This window comes from Felis catus, chromosome F1 (genome assembly GCF_018350175.1).
Source record: "Felis catus isolate Fca126 chromosome F1, F.catus_Fca126_mat1.0, whole genome shotgun sequence".
NCBI classification, from domain to species: Eukaryota; Metazoa; Chordata; class Mammalia; order Carnivora; family Felidae; genus Felis; species Felis catus.
The window spans coordinates 33530200-33540025 of record NC_058384.1 but is presented as its reverse complement, the minus strand read 5'-3'; the positions used below and the strand labels follow the sequence as shown (position 1 = coordinate 33540025).

The 9826-nt window shown below is 46.5% G+C and overlaps 1 long non-coding RNA gene across 2 annotated transcripts; it reads left to right on the top strand.

The window, feature by feature from the left end:
* The first annotated feature begins 7137 nt into the window (after window positions 1-7137).
* Window positions 7138-9426, top strand: LOC123382930. Of its 2 annotated transcripts, none has more exons than XR_006592114.1 (3): window positions 7138-7188; window positions 7441-7639; window positions 8656-9426. It is a non-coding gene; the product is annotated as an uncharacterized LOC123382930 (long non-coding RNA). The 2 variants fall into 2 exon arrangements; XR_006592115.1 differs by having other exon boundaries at window positions 7143-7188; window positions 7441-7531.
* The last annotated feature ends 400 nt before the right edge of the window (window positions 9427-9826 follow it).

Sequence of the window (9826 nt, the reverse complement as noted above, 5' to 3'; positions counted from 1 at the left end):
AAAAGAAAAAGCGTGTTTTTCTTGAGGCAGGTTGGAGAGAGAACATGAAAGGCAAGGAGGATCTGACCTGAAAGAAAGCTCCTGCTCTGCAGAGGCCACTGTTGTGGGAGTGCCACCAGGGTGCCCTCCACTCAGACTCTTTCGAATGGGGACAGTGGTCCGGTTGGCCTGGTCATCAACGTAAGACACTGCCATCGGAAGTGGGCCACTGTCTGAGCCAGCTTGGGAAAATGTTAGCAAATGGACAGTAGCTGCCATGTCCTGCTTAATAACCTGTGTACTCTCATGACAAACCTAGTTATGAAAAGCCATCAAGAAAAGAGGCCATCCCTAAGTGTAGACACATACTCCTTGGCCAGGTCTCCTGATGTAAAATATGTTGAAAGACATATTAGGTCTCTGGCTCTAAGAAATCGGGTCTTAGATGGTCTACCAGTAGAATTTGATCCCTCTGAGGTCTTTCCAGAATCCGGAGATGTGAGACTTTCAGGGTCAAAATACAGGTACTTCTTGGCTGGCTAGAACCCAACACGCTTCTTGTGAATAGGGTTAATCCAGGACCAGGGATGTTGGGTCAACCCAGCCTACCTACCCCATTCATGAGGCAAGCCTTGGTGCCCTCTAGATGAGAAGAATGGGCAACACAACAATATTTATTACTCATCCTTTTCCTGTCCCTTTGAAACATGCCTGGCATTGCCTTGCAGATGGCTTGGGAATGAATCAAATAGCTACCAAGGGAACCTGCATTCAGCCTTAGGTATTCATCTGGGAGAACAGGAGGCAGCCACCTGTATCCGCGGCTTCTTGGCACCAACTGAACTAAATACCTTGGCTCCCGTTTGAAGTCGTTAGCCAAGACGGCAGCTCAGCTTGGACCTGGCTGTTAGTACTTGCAACATGACTTCCCAAGTAACACTTATCCACTGGCCTCACATACTGTAACTAAAGATAAGGATGAACTGTGTATTACCAGACAGACCTAAATCTCATACGGCCCAGCCTGACGGAGGAAGAGACATTTACTGAGCAACTACTACGTGTTAGTTCTGGATTAGGAGCTATGTATCAGCCGTGGTCTGTAGCTTTGAAGATCCTGCTGCTTAACTGGGAAACAAGACATACGATGCACATAATCACTGTTCACAATACAAGCAAGGATATATTTAAATGCTAAGTCAAGGGGCGCCTGAGTGGCTCAGTCAGTTAAGCATCCAACTTCGGCTCAGGGCATGATCTCACGGTTCGTGGGTTTGAGCCCCCGCATCAGGCCCTGTGCTGACAGCTCAGAGCCTGGAGCCTGCTTCAGATTCTGTGTCTCCCTCTCTCTCTCTCTCTGCCCCTCCCCCACTACGTTCTGTCTCTCTCTCTCTCTCTCTCTCTCTCTCTCTCTCAAAAATAAATAAATGTTTTTTAAAAAGTTAAATTGTGGGGCGCCTGGGTGGCGCAGTCGGTTAAGCGTCCGACTTCAGCCAGGTCACAATCTCGCGGTCCGTGGGTTCGAGCCCCGCGTCAGGCTCTGGGCTGATGGCTCAGAGCCTGGAGCCTGTTTCCGATTCTGTGTCTCCCTCTCTCTCTGCCCCTCCCCCGTTCATGCTCTGTCTCTCTCTGTCCCAAAAATAAATAAAAACATTGAAAAAAAAAATTAAAAAAAAAAAAGTTAAATTGTGAGGTAAAGGCTGAATGCTTTAGAAATGTTGAATGAGAAAGGCAGTAATAGCTAGAGAACCCTAAGAAAATGCCTTAGTTTGTTAGGGCTGTTCTAACAAAGTAGCAGAAATTAGGGGCTTCAATGACAGAAATTTATTATCTCACAGTTCCAGAGGTTAAAAGTCCCAAATCTAGGTGTTGGCAGGTTCTCCGTGAGGAGAATCTGTTCCATCTTCCCTAGCTTCTGGGGGCTTGCTGGCGTCTTTGACATTACTTGGCTTAGAGACACATCGCCCTAATCCCTGCTTTCCTGTTCACGTGGCATTCTCCTCGTGTGCACATCTGTCTCCCAGTTTCCTCTTCTCACGAGAACAGGTGTCTTACTGGATTAGGGTCCGCTCTAATGATCTCCTCTCGACTTGATCCTCTGCAAAGAACCATTTCCAAATAAGATCATATCTACGGGTATCAGGGGTGAGGACTTGAACATCTTTTAGAGGGGTACAATTCAACACATAACAGGAAGATGTCCGGTGAATGTGAACCCTGAGATGTATGCTGAAAGATACAAAGGATCCGTACACGTGGAGATCAAAAGAAAGCCGTCTGCCTTCTGGATAGGAAATGGCATTTTTAAAAAGGACATGAAGTGTAGAGTGACCAAAAGCATGAGTGTGGTACAGAGAAGCCAGCCCGTTAAAAAGGATGTCCTTGAAAATCAAGTCGAATAGAGAGTGTGGGTCTATGATGGAAGGTCTTGGCTGACAGGCAGAGAATGCAAGAAAGGGACCAAAGGACCGACGCTGGCAATGTTCTAGGAAGACGAAGAGAACAGGATGAAGTGGAGAGAAAAGAGGGAGGACTGCCTCTCGTGCCGACTGCCTGGACCTGTGCCCTCGACCCGCAGCCAAGACGCCACCAAGAAGTGCAGGGAAGTTCATGCTTCGCGAGTTGACTTTTGACCAATGGGAGGCCAACGAGTCCCCTACTCTCCTCCACCTAGAGAGATAGTTAATTCTCTAGGCCTTTCAGGAAGCCTAGCCGAAGACCATCCGTTGCACTGGTTATAAAGCTGTTGCTGGCTCAGCAATGCTTCCCTTGTGCTTGCCCTTCCCTTTTACTGTCTTAGCTTTCTTATATCCTAACAGTTCTTTCCACTGGAATGCACTCCCTAATAAAGAGCTATTAAGTTCCTCAGTCGTCCCTAATGTCTAGGGAACCCAGGCCAAGACAAACAATAAAAAGTACATACACTGTTAATCACCAGACCATGTTCCGGTCTGTTTTAGGTACTAGAGAGGCACTGGTGTTCCATAAAACAAATATAGTCTTTGCTTCATGTTTATGGAATCTCGCCTTCTAAGAATATAATTACGAATTGAGAGGAGCGCTCTGAAGGAAGAGAACTCAGCTCTCTGGGTTGCGTAACAAAGGAGCAGACAAGGTCAGGGAAGGCACGCTGAGGAGGGGATGCCAGCCCAGGAGCTGTGGTGAGGAGGCGTTAAGCAGGTGCAGTCTCATAGGGAAGAGGGGAAGGCAGGGCGTGTAATGGAAAAGCCGCGCGGGCCGCGTGTTCGCACAGGCCCCGAGGCTGAGCACGCCGTAGATGTCACCCAGAAAGGTGTTTAAAAAGTACGAGTCCCCAGGCCCTACCACAGGCTTACTTACACGGAGTCTTGAGTCGTGCCTGGGAAGGTCCTTAAGTCTGCTTTCTAAACCGCAGTCAGGTTTGGAAACCACTGAATTAGATACACAAGCCCTTCCCTGAAAAAGGATAAAGAATGAGAAAGGAAAAGTTTGGTTCGCAGTGTTGGCTTTGCCTTTCGTCAGAGGCCACCTCCTTTCCTCAGCTTAGCCTCTCTATTCCCTTTTTCTCCACAATGTATGCCCATGCTGCACACATGTCTGCATACCCGCGCACGCACCCCCCCCACACACACACCTAGTGCCCTTTCTTTGTTTGCCCAGGGTGCCCTCTGCAGGGCCTCTCTCCAGCCTACTTCCCAGCAGTGCCCTGAACAGAGGGCCTCTCTTCCTCTCTCTCTCCAGCCACGCTGACCGATCTACTTTGTAACCCCTCAGGACCCTCCTCTCCGCCAATGACTGAAGTTTTCTGTAGTCGCATGCTGATTGTTGAACACCCTTCTGGATAATCATAATACTAACTCACGTGTAAGGATATGGCCCTGTCTGGCACGTGGCTCAAAAAGACATTTTCAATGCCGTATCTCACTTGGTATTTCCAGAAGAACTAAAGTATTGTGTAGTATGATACCCCAACCCCCTCAATAAATGACACATCCTTGCTGACCAAAGTTAGGCAGCAATCTTGTCACCCTATCCCCAGGAATACATTTCTATTTTTCAAAGGGACATCCAACCTCCTTCTTAAAGCAAAGGAATGTTTAATATTGGGTTCCTCTTAAGGAAAGCCTTAATGGAATGGGGGTGGGATACAGGGGTGATATGGCAGGAGAAAACTTTCAGCACCGCCATACTTGGGAGGCCATACAGTATAGGCGTGAGGAGCGGCATGTCTGGGCTTGGAGTGAAAAGGCTTGAATTCAAGGCCCAGTGCTGCAAGGTATCAACTATGTGGTCTTCGCTCAGTTGCCTGATTTCTCTGACTCCAGCGTCCTCACTTGGGAGCTGAGTTCTAAGTTACGTCTCAGAAGCAGGTGCAAGGCTTACAGGAGATAAAACATTGAAACCACTGAACAAAGTGCCTAGCACATAGCAAGCCCGCTCTTGGATTGTTATTATTGTAACAGAGGCAGCTGCCCTCCCTTTTGGGAGACGGGCTTTGGAGACAGAAAACGAAGGGGAATATATTTGTGTCCGTGGGATGGGGAGATACGAGGGGAGAAGGGAGGGGGCCAAGGAAAGAAGGGCAGAGAGCCCTCGGCTCACCCACGTGGGCCTCTTCTGATCCTCCTGGCCCAGCCAGGCCATTTTCCAGCCCCGCCAGAAGGAGTGGAAATTGAACTGTGATCTGGAGAGCTATCCGTTCTGACCATTAGTCAAACACCGGGAGCCAGTTAGACCTAATTGTCTTTGAAACATCCAAAGACCAAACACTTTTTGGAGGTCAGGCTGCGCGGCTGAAAAGGAGGTAGAAATACCAGGGCCGAAAATAAAGGCGTAATAGGTTCATATAGTTAGTGTGAAAATTAGCTTTAGGGGTCTCCTTACGTTGGTTTCTTAATGACGTGAAACGTAATAACGGCTTTGGCCGTAATAAAGATAAATTACTTTTTTTTCCCTGAAAAATAATGAAACTTTGGTAAACATCCCAGGTTTATCCCTTAATTTATCCCCAGCTCATGGGGGGAGAGAGAGAGAGAGAGAGAGAGAGACCTCCCCCCAACCCAGCCCCCATTTTTAATATTCGAAGCTATTAGATTTCAATAACCCACTCTCCAGCAATGTGTGTCTCATTTCCCTGGACAGACCAAATAGGCAATAACAGCCTCTCGGTTAGAACACTAATGTTGTAATTTAGAACTTCTGTCAAGATGAAAGATCTTTGCTGGGATCCTCAGAGGGCCCATAGCAACACTTCCACCCAGGCCCGGATAATGAAGTTTTCATTATTAAATAAAGATATTTTAGGAATGTCATAAACCATAAATCCACTCTCCTCTATTGCCCTGCCACCTTGTTGTGTTTATTTCTAGCAAAAACCCATCCTCTTTCTCCCACCCCTAACTCCTCCAAGCTTGGCAGTTCCTTGCTTTTCAAACCCCTGATCCCAGGGTGACGCACTGAAGTTGCTATGGTGACAGAAAGGCAGCTTCTCCCACTTTAGACCCCCAGGCTATGAAAGCGGAAGGCGTGCGTGGAAAAGCTGAGTCTGTTCCCTCCCCTTAGCTGCTCCTTCCTCCGCACCTCATCCCACCAACTGGCTGAGAGACTGACTCCAGGCAGCCTTAGCTCACCTCAAGGAAACGCTAATGTGTACCAGCCAAGTCCGGCTGTTCTTAAAAAGTATAGGGCAATCAATGTTTAATGTGAATTTAGTGCGGGGTGGAAGCATTAGACGCCGAGTCCCAGGGAGATAACTCATCTGTTTGTCCATATACCAAATGTTGGGGTGCATTTCCTCAAACCCCATCTGCCTTAAGCTGGCTCTGGTACCGACCTCAAGAAGGCAGCCTTACTGGAATCAGTCATGCCCCGCTGCTGATCGATCACCTTAACGGAGGGAAAGAAGGATTGGGACCCCTGTTCCCCAAGGCCACGGGACATAAGAAGTTTCCGAGGGCCAAGGGAACTCAGACGCATCTCAGCAGATTCTGCAAATAAAGAGAATCCGGACGTCTAAAATTGGGAACGCGTTTAGCCGTCCCTAGCCCACCATGGGACCAAACCTGACAAGCCAGCTGTCTTACACATTTAGAGACAACTTTCTAGTTTATTGCAGCGAAGGGAAGGGGACACTCATTTGCACATAACCAAATGTCTCTTTGCCGTGAGCTAGACCCATATTCAAAGGAGATAAAGACCTACTTGTAATAATACACAATATTATGTTCTCAGAAGGGGGTATTACTGCGTCAGAGATTCATTTGTGCTTGTATTTTCCTTTATATCCACAGTCCAAACTGAAGCAAAAAGAACTATTAGATTAATCAAAGAATTATCTGTAGATATATGCGAGGACAAAGATCATGACCCTGTGGCTCTCAGCCATCTCTCTGTGTGGCGTGTTACATCACAGTGCAATTTGCAGTTGAACAGATTTAGCTCTGAGATATATCAAAAACAAACAAGCAAAAAGAAATCGCCTTTTTATCTTCACTATTCAATGGGCTTCAGGAACAGTTGGTCTCAGCAAAAAACACCCTTCTCTGAAAACACCTGAGAATCCAAACTATGAATTATATATATATATGTGTGTGTGTGTGTGTGTGTGTGTACATATATATATTAAAGTATAGACTTTAGATGGACTTTAATATATATTATATATATTTATATATATAAATATATATAAAGTGTGTGTATATATGTATATATATATATATATATATATATATATATATATATATAAGTCCATCTAAAGAACACATCAGTTTAGGATATTTATTGGGGGAGAAGAGAAGGCACCCAAACCATAGAACCCTATCAGCACTTGAATTAATTGAAAATAAATTTCCCCTCCCAGCACTAAACAAATGAGGAGCTTTTTGTGTGATAACACTCACACCCTCCTGTAATAGGTTGCTAAGATTCCACTAATTAAAAAAATCTCATTTGAAGATAGTTAATGGTTTCTGCCTTTCTACAAAGCACTAGTCAGACTACATTTCCCTGAACTTCGGGGTCTGTACTGATTACTACTCAATTAGTTTTGATTCAATTCACTGAAGAAAAATGTCCATTTCATTAGTGTGGAGAAATAACCACCGGACACAAAATATATTTCCTGGCATTGCCATGGCAACCGGGTTGACACAGCTGAGCTCAGAATGTTAATGCTTTCCCTGGGACTGTGTTTTTAAGTCAGAGCGCGGCCATTAAGCCTCGCTGGGTGAGGTAGGCTGATGCCACATCGCTGCTGGGATTGGCAGGCAGAGGAGTCCAGAGGCCCCCCAGGAAGGCTCCCTTCCTGCCATTCACCTCCCCTGCCTCTCCCCTGGGGGGCTGGGCATATCAGCAGCCCCATGGACCGCTGCTTTGCAAGTCCCGAGAGCCCCCATTCTACGCGACGTGTAAAAGTCCAGCTGGAAAGCGGAAACTGCAGTCCATCATCCAGATGTGTTTTCCTACGTGTCGCCTGTTTTGTAGATACGTGTGACTGTGAGGTGATGGCCTGACTTCTCAGCTCTTCATTAATACATTCCAGCCAGCCCGGGGTGGCCCATAGGGACAGGGTGAGGTGAGGAACTGGAAATATTCCCCGCAACTCAGTAAAGATGGCAGGCAACTTGGAGAACTCTGCCCCCTCAAGGGGAACGTGGTTCTTACCCACCCTCCCCAGGCCTATGTAAGTACAGGATAGAGAATCAGATTCTAGATTACTGAATTAAGGCAAATGGATCTGCTTTTGGGGGATGGGGGCAGAAGCACCAATACCAGTCCTCAAGAATGATAGATGTGGCCATGATTTAAGGGCTAATTAGGCAGATAACCAAATTAGACCGTAACAAAAATTCTGTTTGGGGGACTGGATTTTCCAGGTGAAGTGGGTAATTGCCCATATTGTCCCTGAAGCTAGGCCAGCATAATCTCGGACTATCAACTAAAGATTAATTGCTACGTGCGATGTTCCAGGCTCCAAGCCTTAGGGTACAACGATTAAAGATGAGACACCATACCCTCAAAGACCAGTTTTGTTGGGAGACGGTACACGAACGGCTGACAAGAAGCAACTGTTTCCTGAGTACTGACTATGTCCCTGGTAGTGCACTAAGTGCTTTACATGCATTGTTTTTTTTGTTTGTTTGTTTGTTTTAATTTTTTTTCAAATTTTTTTATTTATTTTTGGGACAGAGAGAGACAGAGCATGAACGGGGGAGGGGCAGAGAGAGAGGGAGACACAGAATCGGAAACAGGCTCCAGGCTCCGAGCCATCAGCCCAGAGCCTGACGCGGGGCTCGAACTCACGGACCGCGAGATTGTGACCTGGCTGAAGTCGGACACTTAACCGACTGCGCCACCCAGGCGCCCCCATGCATTGTTTTATTTAATCCTCATCCTGGCACCGTGGGGAAGATGTGAGCCCCATGTCATAACCAAGCACACTAAGGCTCAAAAAGGTACCTGACTAGTCAATTACTAGCTTAATTACAGCAAGCGATTGGTGGAACTAGATTCAAACACAAGTCGGTCTCTGTTAGAACCACCACGCACGCTGCCTTTCATGTACACATGAATAGCCAAGTGGTAAATGTTTAGTGGCCGGTGAATGCTACAGCGGTAAATACCTGATTTGAAAGGAAAGCAGCAAAGTCCTATTGCATTTAATTAATTTAACTTCCCTTTTAAAATTTCACTTCAAAGGAATGAGCAAAGCCAGAGCGTCCCCTCTCCTCCATTAAGCAGATGTTCTACACATCGCCCTCCCACTCCTTCTGCAGACCCGAGGGAGCAGCAGAACCGCTCACGTGAGAGCCGCCAGAAGGCAAGGACCGGCGCGCCCATTCTATCACAAGAGCAAGCTCACAGTCAATTATCTCATTGTCAGAGTCTCGGTGCCCCTGCCCTACTCCACCCCCTTGGGATCCTGTGCATCCGAGCTTCTTTATTTGGAATCATCATCATGTCACCATCAAAAATATTTATTCAGCTTCTGCATATATATTGTTCTGGTCACCCCATTGATTTTTCTCTCATGGCATGTATGTAATTTCCACTCTATCTTTTTGAAGTTGCTTGACATGAGTTTCTGTCATCTTTATACATCATCAGGTACGGTATTCAAGAGCCCCAGAACTCAGAATGGGTCCCCAGCCTTCCCTTTGCTTGGCCGTAGAAATAACACCAGGTCTTGGTGCAGGGCATCTTGGATCAGGGACTGACAGAATGGCTGCCTCTTCCAAGTACAATCCAGAACGGAGTGGACTGAGACATGTAGTAGTTTATAATCTAAAATCATACCACAGAGGAAACACGCAACGGGTACACATACCACTCTACCGATTGGCTTCGTTGCTGGAACAACATTGGTCCAAATGTGTTCAAAGAACACATTGGGATGTTGAAGTACGTTAATAGAAAAAAAGGGGGAAGCCCCTTGGGATGTTGAAGTATGTTAATAGAAAAAAAGGGGGAGGCAGGGTTCTGTGGTCAATTATGTTTAGGAGACACTGGGTGAAACAAAGTTAATCAGGTTTCTTCACTGCAGAGTTCTGAGTTGTTAATATGCTAATGCACTGTATGACTGACTCTCCAAGAGAGACTAGGAAGAAGCATTGTCCACAGAACCATTTTTATCCTGGAGAATTGAGAGGCCCGTGCTTTGCAAGCTCTAGAAAACACAGAGTAGGGGTCAATCTAGGAGTCTAATCTGCACACCTACCTGACGAAGTCTGGAAAATGGCACAGCTCCCTGGGACTTTTTGCATGAAGACTCCTAAGCTTCGTGGGAGAAATGTTAGGGACTTTGGAAGTGAAATTTGAGTCCAGGAAACAGGAAAGTAAGGATACCAAGAAAGACATAGTGGAAAATATC